The following is an 18,813-nucleotide window of genomic DNA, read 5'->3' on the forward strand; positions in this document are numbered from 1 at the left end:
ACGTGCAGCAGGCAGTCTGCCTTGTCTCGTAGCTGGAGGTTGTTGCAGGCAAATCTCAGGGCTGAAAAAGTACTTTAGCCTTCTCTGCATGTTTTTCAGTTAAAAAAATAAAAATCACTGAATCTGCATTTTTTAGAAGCTAACATCAGTCGAACAGCCAGTGCTCTTTGTAGTAAAGATCTGTCAAAGCATCAGGTCTGTCAGTGAAGTCAGTGAAGTACGGTTGGTGCATTAAGACAAACACATTCATACTGCTGCATCACGTCCATAATCACATTAAAGAACATCTTTTTTTGCCTTTGATCACATGCGGAGACTATATAATTAGATGAATCTCTGTGGACCAAATGTCACCTAAATTATGTCTAATTATGCTGACGATATCCATAAAACGATATGCACATATCCTCATTACTCAGGATCATATATCCACAGAGAGGATGTGATTTAAATGGCTTTGCCGTGTGGGGAAGTGAGAGAATCCAGCAGGGAAAACAAGTAAAGGTCAACACAGAGGAAAGTGAGCTTAATGTCACCTAACAAGCGCTCCAGGGGATTCTGGGAGTGTGAGTTTTGTTTGGAAGGCTTGCTGGTATCTGCGAATATTTTTAATATTACTGCAGGTCTAATATTATCGGCCTTCCATAAAAGGGAGGGGATATGAATATTTAATGTTCATTTCTGACCTTTTAGTTGAGTTTTTTTATAATATAGACAATCTTGTAGCCATGGTTTTTTTATTTTTTTAAAAGAGACTAAATCCAATGTTTGCAAGAGACAAAGTAACATGAGAGGTTTGTGGAGAAATAAGATTTCACAACAGGGGAAACTTTATTGGACTGCTCGGAAAACTTTCAACACAGAGGTGACCGGCACAAACACAACAATGTGAATAAACAACAACAAAAAAAGCGAAAAGCAATTGGAAATAAAATAACCACGAGGCGGGGAAAGTGTGGCAGCATGATGCCCTCCAATAAACGTCGATAACTGGATGTCAGAAATAGCTCGCCTCTGTTTTGTCTGGGAAGCAATGCGGAAACAAAAAGACACGGGGGGTCGACCATGTTTCATTTTCAAAATAACAACAAAGTGTTTAGGTTCCTCTCACAGGAAATATAGCCAGTGATTACAGCTTCTGAACACCTTTCAGACACCAAGGCTTTTGACCCAATAAACAGCATCAGACCGTCAATCTGCTGAGAGGAGCAGGAAGCCGAAACACCAAATCAAACAAAGACGGACAGAGCGCCGTAGGTTATTATACTCCAATATGTCATGTCCGAGGGACGGACGCTGAGAATAGGCACAGCACCATTACACTTGTGATGTGTCTCATTCGGTGGAGATGGAGGAGAGGAGGGAGATGAGAGCCTCAGAGCGGAGAGTCCAGAGACAGCAAGAAGGAGAAAACAGTGTCAGGAAGCTAAATGATTTCTGGGATGAACAGCTCCGGGTTTCTCATCTTTCTCTCGGTCTGTGACGCCACGTTTAGCTTCTGAAACTCTCATGACCCCCAGTACTTTACTGCTGCCAGATGTTTTGTTTCATCACTTGGTAGAAACGTTTGAAACAGTTGCTCGTTTTCCGCAGAGTCGATACTATCAGATGCAGTATCCTGTCTGTGACTGGGGGGCTCTCGAGGGGCCGCTAATACCTGCGAGGCGACGGTCATGTGACAGATGGAAACAGAAGTCATCAGCAGGCTGATTTTCAGCCAGTTTACTTGTAAAAAGCTGTAAAAAGGGAACCAGTGAATATGTTTGTAGTGAATACTACAAAGATCTGGGGTCTCTTTACTGATTCTATCAGAACGCAAATGGACTCCTATTAGCGTGCCTTTGTTTGCTCTGAGCATGGCAGCAGTGGAAGAAGTATTCAAGTCATTTACTTAAAGGTCCAGTGTGCAGGATTTAGTGGCGTCCAGCGGTGAAACTGCAGTTTGCATCTATTTGAACACCGCTCGCCTCGCCCTCCCCTTCCAAGCGTGGAGGAGAAACAATGATGGCCGCGAAACTCACGAAAACGCAAATGGCCCAATCTGGAGTCAGTGTTCGGTTTGTCCGTTCTGGGCTACTGTAGAAACATGGCGGTGCAACATGGCGGCCTCCGTGGAAGGGGACCCGCTCCCTCTGTAGATATAAACGGCTTATTCTAAGGTAACGAAAACACGATTCTTATTTTCAGGTGATTAAACACTAATGAAAACATACTCATAAATATTCCATTTCTGCCGACAGCTCCTCCTAAATGTTAAATATCGGACCCTTATGTAAAAACAGCAACACCACAGTATAAAAATACTCCATTAAAAGTAAAAGTACTGCCTTCAAAATTTCATATAAGTAAAAGTACAGAAGTAACTGAATGTAGTTAAAGTATCAAAAGTAAAAGTACTCATAATGCAGAGTGGCTACTGTCAGTGTTACTATAATATTATTGAATCTTATATTGATGTATTAATATGTAAGCGGTACTTTAATGTTGTCGTTGGTCACAGTGGATCGAATTTGAACTACTTCATATACTTTTGGTAGTTTCATCTATAACAATGGATCATATTTCATAACCTGATCATGTTTTTTTGTAATATCTTAATTTGAAAAGCAACTAGTAACTATAGCACTTAAATAAATGCACAATATTTCTCTCTGAAATGTAGTGAATTATAAGTATAAAGTAGCTTGAGCGCAGCTGTTCTGTTTATTCAAACCGCTCAAAGTTATAATCCTGAAGATTTTAGTCCTGGTTGATTTGGCAACGCCTGTGGTTACCGTGGTAACAGCGGTTGTGGTTTAATACTACAGTGAACGGCAGCTGGTGTATCTGGTTACAGTTCTGGTTGATGAAGCACTGAATGTCATGAGGCGTCCAGACCTCTCGGACGGTCTGGGGTCAGGTCTGCTTCCTGTCCCCTGAGTCCAAACTAAACCTGGAGAAGCAGCGTTCAGACTTCCGTCTGCCGCTGCTTTTTATTAAGCTAAACTTGGGACTACTGATTCATACAGTATCTTGCACTGTACTGCACTGTAATTTGTATTCTCCTGTTTTCTCTGTTTCATTGTATTCATTGATGCATTGAGTGCATTGAGACTGTGGTGGCCAGTGCTATCCTGTATGCTGTTGCATGCTGGGGCAGCAGGCTGAGGGTAGCAGGTTGAGGGCAGCAGGTTGAGGGCAGCAGGCCGAGGGTAGCGGACGCCAACAGGCTCAACAAACTGATCCGTAAGGCCGGTGGCATTGTGGGGGTGGAGCTGGACTCTCTGGCAGTGGTGTCCGAGAGGAGGATGCTGGGTAAACTACACGCCATCTTGGACAGCGTCTCCCACCCGCTCCATGACGTGCTGGTCAAGCAAAGGAGCACCTTCAGCGGAAGACTCATCCCCCCACAATGCACCACAGAGCGCCACAGGAAGTCATTCCTGCCTGTGGCCATCAAACTTTTTAACTCCTCCCTCTAAGTGTCAGTCTGTTTGACCCGAAGTCACTAAACTGGACATTGATCATAACATCTCTGCAATACTTGAAATAATTGTGCAATATTCTGTGTACTCCCAAGCAATATTAGTTTTCCCATGTTAGTTTTTCTTATTTATTGTTATTGATATTATATACCTCCATTACTCTCGACAGTACATGCACCTCCGCTTATTACTATTACTTATTACATATTTGGTTACATTGTATTATTACACTGTACTATCATCATCAACCGGTAAACCCACTTGGTACTCGACACTTTCATCGCTGTGTGCTTCTCTTCTTAATGTCTTTTATGTCTGTGAAGCACTTTGAATTGTCTTGTCATTGAAAGGTGCTATACAGCTGAACTTGCTGCTGCCAGTATACCTCTTTTCTCCACTCAGCCTGTTTCTAAACTGCAGGAGTTGTGCTAATCATCTGACCACACAAGCCGCAATAACTCATCTGTTAGTTCAGTGAAACCGACTGAGGTACCAAGTCACGCTTAACGAAGCAAGACATCCATCCACAAGCTTTCCTCTGGCTCCTGTGTCAAACCCCCTGGTGGGACCATCTATCCTCTCAGAGGCTGTGTGTGACCAGGTGAGACGACGCAGCCCCCTCTGGACAGGTAGGTGACCGAGCCACGCACCGAGCAGAACGCGTTCACATCGCCAAATTTAGCCGACAAACGCTGCTGCCGCGAGTGTGTTTATATTGCGACTCCATAACTGCAACAATCAGTAACTAACAAGAGTGTGTTTGACAAAACACACACATCCACTTCTGTCACTTCATATGCGGCTTAAACGGTTTATGAATCAGGTTTTTATGACGTTTTTATTCCAATTAGGTCTGTGACAAATCGCCTGTGCCCCCATCGCTCCCCGACTTCCCTGTCTGTCGGCTCGATGAACTGAGCTGCTTCAGGTTGTAATAACGTCTGATTGAAGAGCCGCTGGCTGCCGGTGAGCTAATTTTAAACTCTCCCCAAAATGGCAAGAATTTAAAATGAAGGTCTGCTGCAGAGGAGCTGTGACAGAGACACAGCGTGGAGGAGGGAAGTAACCGCGACCACTAACTCACAAAGTTCACAGCCACGTGAGTGATGGATACTGATATAGAAAGACTATTTCTGCAGGCTGAGTCATACCTTGAAAAGATGATTTTTCTTTCTGTTCTTTTTTTTTTCCTCCTAAAAGTCACCTGTGGGACTAAAAGAGTGAGATCTAAAAGTCCACAGCTACAGAAGAAGCCATGTGAGAATCAGAATCAGAAATACTTTATTGATCCCAGAAGGGAAACTCTTTGTTACAGCAGCTCGCCTTTACGTCAGTGCACACAGGAGAAAGTACTAGCAAACAATATGATACAATACACTATAAAACAGGTCAGAAAATAAATGAAGTACCAGGTGGGTATAAGTATAAAATAAAATAAGTGTGAAGTACAAAGTGGGTTTACCGGTTGATAATGATAATACAGTATAATAATGCAATGTAATAATATAAGTAATAAGTAGTATTGCAACAGCAGTAATGGAGGTATGAATAATAAATAGGAAAACTAAATATTGCACAGCAGTATTAAACACAGGATATTGCACAATTATTCAAGTATTGCAGAGATGTTAATGATCAATGTCCAGTTTAGTGACTTCGGGTCATACAGACTGACACTTAGAGGGAGGAGTTAAAGAGTCTGATGGCCACAGGCAGGAATGACTTCCTGTGGCGCTCTGTGGTGCATTGTGGGGGGATGAGTCTTCCGCTGAAGGCGCTCCTTTGTTTGACCAGCACGTCATGGAGCGGGTGGGAGACGCTGTCCAAGATGGCGTGTAGTTTACCCAGCATCCTCCTCTCTGACACCACCGCCAGAGAGTCCAGCTCCACCCCCACAATGCCACCGGCCTTACGGATCAGTTTGTTGAGTCTGTTGGCGTCCGCTACCCTCAACCTGCTGCCCTCAGCCTGCTGCCCTCAGCCTGCTGCCCTCAACCTGCTGCCCTCAGCCTGCTGCCCTCAGCCTGCTGCCCCAGCATGCAACAGCATACAGGACAGCACCGGCCACCACAGACTCAATGCACTCAATGCATCAATGAATACAATGAAACAGAGAAAACAGGAGAATACAAATTACAGTGCAGTGCAAGATACTGTATGAATCAGTAGTCCCAAGTTTAGCTTACAGCGGCTCCGTCGCTGTTGTTTTTACGACGCTTTTTGTGTTTTACGGCATAAATGCACGTTTGCAGCTCATTCAGATGGTGTCAGATGCTTTCTGGCTAAACTTGAACATATGACAGCCTTTTGTTGCTTCTAACTTTCTCTGTCATCACTCTTTCTAAATGTCACCATAGCCGATCTCAAATCACAGCTGCTGTCATTAACCTGTGTTCATGTTTACTGTGTCTGACGGATCATAAAAGAATTATTTTATCAGCAGCTCGGTGACGGCTGCTGGTCGACACAGTGTTCATGACCCGCGATCAAATATCGTCTTGTTCAGTTATCTGACAACAGAAAAATACATAAACGAGAACAACTTTATTGTGAATTTAGCTGCTTTAAAACGCAGCGACGTCGATCACAGAGAGCCGGAGGAGACTGAACGCAGGATTATCAGCCGTCTGCTTCCTCCTTCTCTCTCTCACCAACTACCAACATGAAGTTTTTCTGTGTAGGCGTGAACGCAGCCCGAGTGTCTGTTTTACCATCTGTCATCTTCACATGAATGTGTGTGTGTGTTCACCCCAGGCTGCTGGTTGTTCACACGCCAAACACAGGTGAGAACATCTGTCTGCCCAGCTGTTTTCAGGTGTCATTCTGCTTCTCCGGTCCCACCCGCCTCCTCACTGTCGGCTGAGATCAAAGTGTGTCAGAGAACTGAACATACTGTCACTTTCAGCACGTCAGGGCATTCACTTAAAGGAATAGTTCGACATTTTGGAAAATATTTGCTTGCTTGCAAAGTGGCTGCCATTAGCTGGTTAGCTTAGCTTAGCATAAAGACTGGAAACAGGGGGAAACCGCTAGCCTGGCTCTGTCCAAAGGTAACCAAACTCCACCTACCAGCTCCTCTAAAGCTCACTGATTAACATGCCGTATGTCGTTTGTTCAATCTTTATAAAAACAGAAGTGTAAAAACAACAATTCACCATTTTACAGCAGGTTATGTGGCTATATAACTATTTCTTGGCCGGGATGAGTAACTTCCTGGATGCCTGACAACTGGTCCAGGCCAAGAAACGGACACATGTTCCCATATTTGTCAGAGGTTTTACTCAATCGAGACACCAGCCATCATCAAAATTAAGTCAATCAAATCTGAATTTGCAAGGTGCGGACTCTGTCCAAAGGTAAGAAAATCCACTGACCAGCATCTCTAAAGCTCACTGATTAACACGATACATCTCGTTTGTTTAATCAGTACAAAAACCCAAATGTAAAAATGACTTTCCATCTAGCGCCACCACCAGGTCGATATGTTAACGTGTCCAACACCTGCAGAGCTGCTGACGCTCCCATCGGCCTCAGCTGGACTTGTTGTTGCTGTGTTTGTGCTAATTAGCAATTGCTAGCGTGCTAATACGCTAAACTAAGATGGTGAACATGGTGAACATCATACCTGCTTTGTCGCTGTGAGCATGTTAGCATGATGACGTTAGCATTTAGCTCAAAGCTCTACAGGTAGGGTATCGCTGCAGACTGGAGACTTTTGAATGGGAGGGGTAACTGTCAATCATTTTTTAATTTGGCCAATCAGAGGCTTACAATCCACTGTCATTTAAAAACTAATTTCACCAATAAGCAGCCTGAACCAGTTGTCAATCACCTTTTAATTCGGCTAATCATTTTTCTCATAGGGAGACGGGGGGAGGTTCGAACAAGGAGGCAAACATTCGTTGTTCCTCAAAGTTTAGATCCGAAGTTTCCAGCTCTAGTCAAACGATCAGAGTATCAACAGACAGCAACGCTTTTAACCAACATTTTAAAGTGGAAGTAGAATAACAGAATATAGTAACTTTCACCACTGCTCATCTTAGAAATCACACGCCGCACGTTTTGTTGTCTCGATGCTAAGCTAAGCTAACTGGCTGCTGGCTGTAGCTTCGTATTTATCGTGCGGACATGAGACTCTCAGCGAGAAAGCAAATGAGCGTATTTCAACATGTTGAACTATTCTTTTATTTACTATTAGTTAGCAAATTCTGCTGCCTACGTTATAAAGTCCAAAAGCACTGAATGGCCGGACGTTCTCGTTTAATTCCTGTTTGCTCACAAGCTCATTCATCCGGACGGCATGAATGAAACCTTTAAATGTAGAGTTGGTCTGATTATTACTGTGACTGTGCAAGTTTGGGAGTAACGTGGACGACAAACGGTAAAAACTTCATAGCTCACATTTACAATAAATCCACTATGACTTGAATGTGGCGTTCATTTTGGTTTGAAAGTCAACATGGTACCTGTAGAAGGACGTGTGTGTGTGTGTGTGTGTGTGTGTGTGTGAGTAAGTGAGTGACAGCTCCATCAGCAGGCAGCCTCATTTATCTATATTTATAAAGACAGGGTCCAGCCACCCCTTTCCTCTCAGCGGCATGAGTCATCACACACCTGTGGAGAGCGAGAGGACGAGCGAGCCTCCCTGATGACGGGGGGGGGGGGGTTAATGTCCTTTCACTGAAGGAAACTGGCTGCTGACGCTGAAGTAGACAATATGATCAAACACTAGAACCTGTAGTGAACAGAAGCACACAGAATTATAATAATAATAACGTCTCCTGTTGTTGTTTGAAAGGTGCGTTCTGGTGGTTTTGCATGTTTCGAACGAATCGTGTTCTCGACCTTGAACATCTCCAAGTCTGGCGACTCCTGGTGCAAACGGCAGCAATGTCTTACTGGTATGTCTCATTTTTAGTCAGTCTGTCGGTCGGCCCACCATTTTGGTCCAGACTGAAATATCTCAACGTCTATCAGATGGCTTGGCACAAAATGTTGTACGGACGTTCACTGTTGCCAGATGATGAATCCTACTGACTTTGGTGAGCCCCTGACTTTTCCTGTAGCGCCACCATGAGGTTCACATTTGTGGTTTTGAGTGAAATATCTTAACAACTGCTGGACGGACTGTGATGAAACGTGCTTCATCGTTCATGTTCCCCTCAGGATGAACTGTAATAACTGCTGATCCTCTGACTTTCCATCTAGCGCCACCATCAGGTCGACATGTTAACGCGTCCGACACTTTGGTTTCTAAAAAGCTCAGGATCATATGTTTCGTGCCAAAATGCACTTTGGAAGTTATAGTTGACTTCTCTCCATCAGTTTTTATGTCCGCAGGCTTCTCGCACCTTCGATTATCAAAGAGCCAGATGTTTTTTTAACACGTCTTTGTACTGATGACTCAACCAGCAGAGTTTCCTAACGATCCAAGCCACGAAGTGCTCCGACTGTGAGCCGCACAACGTGCACGGACCTCTGGGAACCAGCCGTTACCTCTTTAGTGCTCTGTCCTGATACATTCACCAGTAAACAATCTGCCGGAGGTCAGTTTGTTGTAAAGAGACGCGTCTCAGACTGCAGAGTGCATGTACGCCTAAAACAATATATAAGATGTGTAGTTTTCATTTTGCTCAGAAAACCCAGAGGAAGAAGTCAAAGCGTTGATCCGTGTTTATTTTATTTATTTATCATTTGGACGTCTTTCCTCTGCAGACAGAGTTAGTGTTAAAACACATGGAGCATGTAAAGCTGTGGCTCCGCCGTGGCACGGCAGGTGGAACGGGCTTGCTCTCATCCTGCAGGTGATTGGTGGGCGGGGCTGTCTCATCAGCGGGAGCACCTGGGCCCGACGCTCCTCAGACACTATAAGAGCTCTCCACTGGCACAGCGTTCGGTTTCTCTGTTTCTCAGCCACGCACTGCATTCCTCACACATCCGATCCCCGATATCGGAAATAAAATAGTTAGTTTGAACATAACGACAGCAGGTTCTGTGTTTTGTGACGGTTTAACTGAAACGTATTTTCATTTAAAACGTGAGCAGCACAATCACTTGCCACAGACTGATTGAAATCTCTTTGTCTGCCTTCAATGAATTCAAATCAGTGCTGTTGACTCTAATTTAATCAGACGATCTGAAGATGCGATGTTAGACGGACGGTTGCGTCTTGCTTCTCTTCCCGCCGATCACCGTCTGGACCAGTGTTGCCAACTTTTTTCCACTGAAAGCAGCTAGCACTAGCTCCGAAAGTCGCTAAAAGTCGCCAGATGACGTCATGCGCTCGTTTGCATGTTGATGACATCATCATTTGCACACAGCTTAGTGCAGTGAGGGAGAGATCTGATTCATTCAAGACGTATAAAACATAGACAGAGAAGTCTTTGGCCAAACAATCGCAAACTCGCTACGGGGACGTCGTGTATTTATAGTAAAAAAGGTTAAAAATCTGCAAAGGGAGGGAGGTCAAACGAACAATTTAAATATTTACAAGCTCTAACATCCTGATCCTGAAAAGTCGCTGAATCTACTGACAAAGTCGCCAAGTTGGCAGCGCTGGTCTGAACGCTTGCAGAGAGACGGCGAGAAGACGAGACGGCTCGATATCTCTGCAGCTAACATCACAACAGCAGCTTATCTTAGCAGTGTTACCCAGCTGTCCAGCAGAACCAGAGCAACCTCCGCACCCGTCTCCACGCCGCTCAGCTCTCGGAGGAAAGCCTCGCGCTAACGCGGCTCTTCGCCTCATCGTACACTTCTTTTTCCAGTTTGGTAATTCCGCCTCTTCTCCTCTTCGGCTGTTTCTCGGCCGTCTCTCCTTCTCGACACGTTAGCGTGGGCCAGGGTCGCCGTCCCTCTCGCTCCCACGGCCTCTTTGCGCCACCTGCTGCCGACCGGCCGGATCGTGCTGCGCGGCTCGGCCCGAGCCTCTGGGTGTTTCCCTTCACAGAGCCGGGGCTGAGTTTTTCAGCGCTCGCACCGAACGGACGGCCAGCGGGCCGAGAAGAGATATTCGCTGAATCTGTACTGGATTAGAATCACTTACACCACCTTTAAGGAGGAGGCTGTCTTTATTTGTTGTTTGTTTGTTTGTTTGTTTGTTTGTTTAGCCTTCCAAGAACAAAAGTATAAGAAATGGATAGACCGTTTATCGGCTGACATAAGCTGATGGCTGCTGCTTCGCTGATGTAACGCATGAGAAGACCAACACTGTCTGGTTGATTCATCTGTTGATAAATTGATGGCACGGTATTCATCTTCCATCTTCACAAGCACCAAGAACAGTGAATCTGCCATGTTGGAGCGTAACTTCACATCACCTTCATCAAATATTTCTGCAAAATCCGTAAATTCCTTCAAATATCCTCCGTTAATAAAAATCCAAGCGCCGGCGGGGCTCAGTAACTGACATCAGCAGCGTTCGCTCCTCCGTCGTGATACTAAACGTCCTGAAAGACGTCAGCCGGGAGGGATCACATGGAGTGGAAGAGCAGCGAGAGGAGGAAGAGCAGCAGCGAGAGGAGGAAGAGCAGCAGCGAGAGGAGGAAGAGCAGCTCATACTCTGCTGAACGCTCACAACTTAGTAAATGTAAAGAAACAGCGATCGTGTGGAAACGCTTCAGGGCGTTTTGGTAAAGATGTCCGTCCACCCCGAAACACTGAAGAGGAGCGACTTTCCTTCAAAACAAAGTCACAGCAAAGGACTCCATCCTTCCTCATCCTCCTCCTCCTCCTCCATCATCCTCCCATCATCCTCCTCCTCCTCCATCATCCTCCCATCATCCTCCTCCTCCTCCATCATCCTCCTCCTCCTCCATCATCCTCCCATCATCCTCCTCCATCATCCTCCTCCTCCTCCTCCTCCTCCATCATCCTCCCATCATCCTCCTCCTCCTCCATCATCCTCCTCCTCCTCCTCCATCCTCCATCCTCCTCCTCCTCCTCCTCCTCCTCCTCCATCATCCGCTCCCATCATCCTCCTCCTCCTCCATCATCCTCCTCATCCTCCTCCTCCTCCTCCATCATCCTCCTCCTCCTCCATCATCCTCCCATCATCCTCCTCCTCCTCCATCATCCTCCCATCATCCTCCTCCTCCTCCCATCATCCTCCTCCTCCTCCATCATCCTCCCATCATCCTCCTCCTCCTCCATCATCCTCCCTCCTCCTCCTCCATCATCCTCCTCATCCTCCTCCTCCTCATCATCCTCCCATCATCCTCCTCCTCCTCCATCATCCTCCCATCATCCTCCTCCTCCTCCATCATCCTCCTCCTCCTCCTCCTCCATCATCCTCCCTCCTCCTCCTCCTCCTCCATCATCCTCCCTCCTCCTCCTCTTCCTCGTCCTCCTCCTCAGGTTTTTAAAACTAGAAAACATCCACAAAACTTTTTTTTTAACTCCACTGGAAACTTTGAGAAATATTATTATTCTCATTTCCAACACAGAATGCCAGTTAACTTTTTGTGAATGGACTAAATTGACCGCCCTCCTCCTCCTCCTCCTCCTCCTCCTCCTCGCCCCCCCTGCTCACTGAGGCTGACCGGCCTTATCACCACGTAAGTAAATGAACTGGCAGCTGCGGCGGCCCTGAACCGTATCAGTCCGAGGCAGCAGAGAGCAAACAGCCGGCCCGTGTTCACGCTGCGGGACCTCCATCACTGTCGCTCAGGAGCAGATACGCGGAGCAGCGGAGAGAGTCTGCCGACAGAGATGAAGAGGAGATGGAAACAAAGTTCACACAAGGCTCGTCTCCAGCTGAGTCACTGAAACATACCGAGCCGTTATAATGAGTTTCCAGTTACAAAAGGTGCTGCTTGCTGCTGCAGCCAGAGGTCAGGGTTCAGTTTACTGAAAACTCCTCCTCCTCCTCCTCCTCCTCCTCCTCCTCCTCCTCCTCCTCCGATGATGATGATGATGATGATGATGATGACAGTTCTGAATATACATCAGAAGCTGATGGCTCAATTACTGTCTTATATGGCAGATTTCAGTGTGTTTCTCTGCGTGCTTGTATCAGGTTCTCCCAGTAAATTAAATAATTACGAGAGAATCTAATTTACTTGGCAATACTGTCGTTGTTACACTTGTGCCAATAAAGCATATTGAATTGAATCTAGAAAACTAAAACACAACACAAGCAAAGAGTAATGCAGGACATAAAATCAAATATTTAAAAGTAGTTTTAAAAAGGGGAGTTTTCAGTAACCTGAGTATCCGGGTCCTGAAGTCTGGAAAGAGACGTTGCTGTTGAGTTTTTCAAATGTAGTTGTTTTGTTTTTTTTGCCGCTTTGACCATGTAGTCCCAATATATTAAAAACATGCAGACGTCTCTGCGGCCGATATCTCCAAACCTCTGCAGCTCGCACCGAAACAGTCCAGCTGGATGAACGGCGCTACAGGTGAGAGGAGACACCTGTGTTTGATGAACTGTCCCTTTAACTGTGTTAGTGTCAGAAATTCCTCGTGTGTGTTGAGTCTCCGCTCATTTCCTGTCTTCGCTCTTTCAGCTGATAATAAAGGTGTCGGTGTAAATGCTACACGGTGGTTTATTCACGTGGTTGCTGCTTACGCTGTGTGACAGCGCTGTACAATAATACATACAGAGTAATTCCACTAATTAAGGTTAATATCATTACTCAAAGTTGTTTCAGTATTATTTACAGGACAATAACTATTATTATTATTGCTGATTAGCTAATGCTAGCATGCTAAGATGGTGAACAACAGCATGTTACCGTCGTCATGGTGAGCATGTTAGCAATCTGACGTTAGCATTTAGCTTGGACCACAGCTGTGTCGTAGTCTTGTTAAATATTCAAAATGCACGTCGTTCATTTCTGAACAATACAGAGTGAAAATAACGCCGTTTGTGTGTATGTAAGTGCAGTAAATATCAATGTGTTAATAAGAAGAGGCTCTCCGGCTTCACACTGGACACACAGGAGACTTCCTGAGTGAACTTATATAAGTATAATAGTAGTATAAAATCTGGTTGGTGTTCAGTCAGACATGCAGTTGATCTGAACGCCTGCTCGCTCTTCTTCCCACGTCGCTGCATCAAAACCAGCGCCAACCAGCCAGCGGCAGCAGATTAGGATTCACATGTGAGCGAGTGCAGAGTCGCCATCAGCTGCTGCTGAGAGAGGACGTGGGAGTCCAGATGTGATGCGTGTTGACACTTCAAAAGGCACATCAGTGGAGGAGGAAGCAGTCATTCTTTACTTAAAAGTACTGAAACCACAAAGTGCAAGCATTTTTACTAAAGTCCTGTTCTTGTCTGATGTATCAGCACGTGAGCAGCATTTCACTGTTGAAGGCCGACCTAAACCTACCAATACAGATTGATATTAGAGTATAAATCTGATATATGTGAGATATCTCTACCACCACATACATTTATTTATTTATTTATTCATGAGGATCCCATAAATGTTGGTGTTACAAAACAGTGAGCAAGATATTCAGCAGTCAGCAGAACATTTTCCATTTTACTTCTCTGGTGGACCGACTGTAACCGAGATGCTTTCCGTCTTAGTTCTGCAGTTTCGTGTCACTTGTCAGCGGACAGATACACCGATGCAACGAACGAAACGAAACCACAACGTCCACCGTTTAAAGTTTTATAATGCTGTGGTTAAGGTTTGGTTAGGGTTAGGCACAAGAACGACTCGGTTAGGTTTAAGTGAAGATCTTAGTTTGGCTTGAAATCACAGCTTCATTAAGGTTAGGGGACTTTCGTTGTCATGGTTACGGTAACAACCACATGGTTAAGGTTCAGGAACAAAGGGAGTCATGGTTAAAAGAAACCAACGTTGACTGTGACAGGAAGTGAACAGCGGTCTCTGGTGTTAAAGTCTGACGTTTTGTTGACCCGTCCATCCTCCTCTTCCTCCTCCTCCTCTTCCTCCTCCTCCTCTGTGGACTCGTATGACACCTGACTTCATCCTTTGCTCCTGACAGCCATGATTTTGTCCCTTGAACATAAGCAGATGTCGTTTTTTTTGGGCATTTGCTGAAATGTCGGATGCTGTCGTTTTGCTTGGAAGGACGGTCTCACCGAAACCGGCACCGGTCGATGTATCGGTCGAGCTCTAATCTGCTTTCTACTGTCTGAGGTCAGTGCAGTAACCAGAAACTCCAGCTGTCAGAAAAATGTAGTGGAGTAATAAGTCCCAATATTTCCCTCTGCGACGTAGTGGAGGAAAAGTATAAAATGGCACAAAATGGGAACAAAAGTACCAGAACTTCAAAACTCCAGGAAACACCTGAGTGCTTTTTAGCCGAGCTGGTGTTTCTGTGGTTGGCAGTTTCGGTCGGCCCACCGCTTTGGTCCAGACTGAAATATCTCAATAACTGCTGGATGCATTGCCATGATATTATGGTCCCTAACGACTTTGGTGCGCCGCTCTGAGGTTTAGTCGACTGATTAGTCCCAGCAAATAAACTCACCAACTAAATTTGGAAATAAAGGTTCCTTCGGTGCATTTGTGTTTTTAGAGCATGTCTAGAAGCGTGAGGATTATCGGAAATTAGGCCGACAACAGATTAAAAAGTGCTGGCTTGGTTTTGAGATGTACAGAGACACTTGGATTGTATTTTAAGGTGTTTTTGTTATTTTGTCCCCCCTCCCCTCCCCCCACTGTACGATTGCGAAACACTGTGAAAATGGTTTAAGTGGCATTACCACATTTTTACTCCACGGCCAAAATAAATCATGACAGATTCAGTTCAGTTTCGTTCTGATCTTTCCCTGCCGCCCACAAACACACAGTTTCATATTTTAATTCAAAATGCAACAATACGTCCATGAAATCAGCACCCGACTTAAACTGGACCCCCTGCCTTCCTGCTAAATTGGCTTTAGCTGCGACCTTTTTTTAAACATTTAAAAAAAAAAGGTTAATTTATCACGTTTTCTGCCTCAGTGGCCTTTTAACATGGCAGCAAGTATGTACTGAAATGTCTTGTGTACAATTTAAAATCCTCTTTTCCAGCCAGAGGATGAAAAGTTGAGCTTCGTATCGCGGCTGAGGAAATCGTGGAACAAAAGGCTTGAGCAAACACTTCAAAGCTGTGTGTGTGTGTGTGTGTGTGTGTGTGTGTGTTGTAGTGACACAAGACTTAATTTGAGTGAAGATCTAAACGCAGCAGGGGGGTCTGATGACTTTACCCAGATTTTGATCTCTTCTTTTCTGCTTTGACAACCATCCAGCAGTCTACGAGTACAAATTCACTTGCGGTCTGCTTTCTTTGGTCTGAAATACAGTGGAAATTATGACTTTTGTTGTATTTTGTTCATTTAGGTATCTTTCACACCTGTAGTTCGATTCATTAGGGCCATACCAAAGGGTGGGGGGGGTACATATTGCTTTTTACATTACTAAAATGGGTCCAACAGGGAAACAAACACAATAAACATGCTGACAGTTTAGTCAGATTAATTTGGAAGAGGAACCAAGGGCTGTAAACATGAAGTCACGTGGTCTGACAGGTAACATTCATTCATTGGACTGTTTTGATGATGTCATCCTGGATCAGAAAGGCTTTATGGACACCGAGGGCACGGTCTCTGTCAAATAACCGTTAATCTTCCACTTTTTATTTTCCATTACAGGAAACATACAGAGACATAATGAACACGTGGGCCAGCTTTTATAGCCTCAGGGCCCAGGTGACCCGAATCCGCTGACGGCCCTCCTATATCAGCTAGTTGACTACTGAGGTTGGCTTGGACCGTGGAGGGGCGTCATACCCTCAAACCACCTAAAGATGGTCAGCTTGTACATGGAGCCTACCAAAAAGGTCCTATTAGAGAATATACCAAATAAATCTTCAGAGTTGTCAAGTAGGCACTTTACATCAGAAGTTTGATTAAATTACCATATTTCCTCAAATAAAGGATAGGTCTCTAATAATGGCTGGGGGCGTGGACGCCACAAACAAATACAGGCCGGGGGAAAACAACAAGGGTGGATAAACTCCTGTTATATAAAGTGCATAATGTACACTTACATCGCTTTAATATAATAAATTCAACAATGAAATCATGCTATTTTCAAGACTTCATTGTTCTGGATTACTCATCTGAAGTGTTATTGTCCTATTTCAGACACTGTGTGTGTTAATGTCTCATACATGTGCTACAAGATGGCAGCAGCTACATTTGAAGCTGAGTCCACTGAAACTCTAGAGGGCTTTTAATTTGAAATGGATACAGGAAGTGTTGAGCTTGTATTAACAATATAATGCAGCAACAAAACAAGGAGGCTTCATACTAAAATATGGACAGTAAAATGAACAGAGGGAATTAGAAACAAAGGACTGTCTCTAATATAAGCCTGCTTCAAACAAAGGCCTCTGCAGTTGAGGTAAATAAAGGCCCCGGCCACTATTTGAGAATTTAAGGTATTTCCACATCCAGCGTGTCTGTGTCTCCTGATGGACATCAGTCCGGTCTTCTCTCTGTCAGCTCTGTGTTTGGTCTCCAGCAGCTGCTGAGGGAAACATCTTTTTACAGCTTCTTCTTCTCTGGAAACGACGCTCTGAGCGCTGAGAGGGAACCAGAGCAGTGAAGCTGTGGTCCAGACAGATAAACAATGAGCTGAAACTCACTATAAAGCTCTGTAAAGCCGAGGGGAGCTGCAGATTCAGCTGATAATTCACGTCTAGAGACACCGACACTTTAACATTTCATACATTTGTTTTTATTAAAGCTGCTTGTAGCCGCTTTAAATTCCGTAAACTGACAGCAAGTCATGCTGCACTTTACTGAACCTGTGTTTATCGTCTCTGGTGTCACAAAGAAATAACATAACACCTTTCACTCACTGCTTGCAATGCAATCATCATACACAGATGGACTACAGATGGATGGATGCTCCTCTGATGGCAGTTTTTATGTTGTTGTTTTTTTTTTTAAAACATTTATTTGAGCGGAGTTGGGATCATCGTGTCTTTTTCCATAAACAGAGTCAACAGCATTTCAACCTCCTGTCTTAGTGCCACAAAACACCCACTCAAGTAATCAACCAGCCATCACAGCTGGCCTGCATGACTCTGTTACATTACAGAACCTGTAATCAGAGCGAGCTCTACCAGGGTCACTGCAGCCCAACACAGATGGAAATAGGTTAACAACATTATAATTAAAAGAACAAAATAAAAAGTCCATACCTACGCTTGTAGGCCATTCTTATAAAACACCAGGAAACAAAACTGTTAATAAAAAAGAGAGATAACTTTGCTATCTTTAGACCCTCATCACTGGTTCATGTACTTTTTAAGTACAAAAGTACTTCGGGTTAATATGCTTACATGCCAATGCTAAAGCAAAGGTTCGACATTTTAGGAAATACGCTTATTCGCTTTCTGGCGGACTTAGATTAGAAGATTGACATCACTTTCACATCTGTCTGTTACATATAACGGCTACAGCCAGCGGCCGGTTAGCTTAGCTTAGCATAAAGACAGGAAACAGGGTAAACAGCTTGCACTTAAGCGCACTAATTAACATGTTATAGCTCGTCTCATTAATCCACATAAAACTCAAGTGTGAAAATGAAGATTCTTATGTGCCGGATTATTTCTTGGCTCTGAGCAGTTGCCAGGCAACCAGCAGACACTCCAGGAAGTCACTGGTCGCGGCCAAGAAACAGTCTGACACATAACCCCGGTAAAACAGCCAATTTGTGGTCAATTTATCCAAATAATGCCTATTTGGACATTTTTGGAGATGTGAGGATGAGACTGTTCTCTCGGCAGCTCCCGAGATGTAAGTGTCCTGCCGTCATGCTGGGAGAACAGTCTCAGTTTGTCTGAAGGGGAAGTTCAGCTTTAGTTTAACGTTGAACAACGGAGCTGCCTCTGTGGACTTTGGGGTCCTTATATGCGCAGATATCACCACACTTCAATAAAAATCAATAAATGTATATAAATGAACATGAAGAGAGGCAGTACGGCCCTTATTCAATTTCATTTCATTATAAATTTACATTACCAGGGTTCAAAATACGGGGGAGCCTCATTTGACAAATTTAGGGGGAGCTCTAAAATATTGTAATTTCTGTATAAATGTGTGTGCATGTGTAATAAATACATCTCTTCAAACAGGCATCTTCTGTTGTAAAACCTTTACTAAAGAAACCCAACGTACACGGCGATGCACTGACTAGCGACAGGCCGATATCCAACCTTCCATTCATTTGCAAGATACTTGAAAAAGTAGTTTCAGTGCAAATAAACTCCGTTCTTATAGAAAATAATATCCTGGAGGAACTTACCACAGCACTGAAACTGCTCTTACCAAAACAATCAGCGACCTCAGACTAAAAGCTGATGAAAATAAGGTTCA

Source organism: Siniperca chuatsi, linkage group LG12, assembly GCF_020085105.1.
Source record: "Siniperca chuatsi isolate FFG_IHB_CAS linkage group LG12, ASM2008510v1, whole genome shotgun sequence".
Classification (NCBI taxonomy): Eukaryota; Metazoa; Chordata; class Actinopteri; order Centrarchiformes; family Sinipercidae; genus Siniperca; species Siniperca chuatsi.